We start from the raw sequence: 606 nt of genomic DNA on the forward strand, positions 1-606 counted from the left end.
ATTTCTCGTCTTTTTCCAAGAGACGAGAGAGATGAACTGTCATCTCTGCATAATTGCGAGAGTACTTGTGCAAGAACGCCGCTAAACCAAGGAATTTTCTAAGATCCTTGACATCGACTGGAACTGGCCAGTCGGTGACTTCCTTGTTCTTTTCAGGATCAGAACGCACGCCGTGTTCACCGACGATGCACCCAAGAAGTGGTATTTCGCTTGCAGCGAATATATACTTCTAGAGATTTGCGTACAATTTACGCTTTTGCATAAGCGTAAGAACCTGACGAGCGTGAGTTTTATGAACTTCCACGTCCGTCTTCCATCCATGGCCCGGCTATAATGAATACATCGTCCATAAAAGGCGGTGCAAATTTTCGCACCGGTCTCAACAGATTTGTTACGTGTTGCAGGGGCGTTACTAAGCCCCTGAGGTATCACTAGCCATTCCCAGAGCATCCCACTGGGAGTGCTTACTGCTGTGTACGGGATGTCCCGTTCACGCATAAGAATTTGATAGAACCCATCCATCAGATCCATAGACGAAAAGATCGTACTCTTAGACATACCATCTATGATTACGTCTTTTCTAGGTATCGGCGTTTGAGCCGGTAC

The sequence above is a fragment of the Bremia lactucae genome, linkage group LG1 (assembly GCF_004359215.1).
Source record: "Bremia lactucae strain SF5 linkage group LG1, whole genome shotgun sequence".
Lineage (NCBI taxonomy): Eukaryota > Oomycota > Peronosporomycetes > Peronosporales > Peronosporaceae > Bremia > Bremia lactucae.